Raw genomic sequence first — 583 nt, 5'->3', positions numbered from 1 at the left:
AATAAACGTTATTAAAATTAATCTTTTACTCTTTAAAAAAAAGGTTGTAAAATAACATCAAATTCTGAAATTATAAAACTATATTCAGAATAAAGATACAAAATTTTAATTTTAATGTGAGGGATGAATCTGGTGTTGCTGCTACCAATTCAGCTTAATTTTTGTTAAAAGTAATCTAAAATCACCATGATCGTCTATTTTGTTCATCAAACTTTTATCTAAAAATTCCTGCTAACTAAGTATGATGACGAAAATGCAATCAGAAATTTTTCAATGAATGCTACCAGAATTGTTGGTAGCTATTTTAGAACTAAAATTTCAATTCATTATTTGTTATTATCACCATCAATTCTTTTTATAGCTATAAAGAATCTTTTGTAATATATCACTTGAAAAAGGATCGAAAAACACAAATCAAGTTTGTTTATTTGCATAATATCTTCGGAATCAAAATCCGCTATTCTATAAATTGGGCGTCAAATCTCAATCCACGAGCCTTATCTCCACGGTGTTGATGAATTTCAACAAAATTGAATAAATAAATTTAGAATTATTTAATAAAAATAGTACATTTGTAAGAATA

Source organism: Ctenocephalides felis, unplaced genomic scaffold (genome assembly GCF_003426905.1).
Source record: "Ctenocephalides felis isolate EL2017-DRISC unplaced genomic scaffold, ASM342690v1 CF-g0.4_SCAFFOLD_01886, whole genome shotgun sequence".
NCBI lineage: Eukaryota > Metazoa > Arthropoda > Insecta > Siphonaptera > Pulicidae > Ctenocephalides > Ctenocephalides felis.
The sequence above is the reverse complement of the archived record's forward strand: the minus strand, read 5'-3'. Positions refer to the sequence as shown.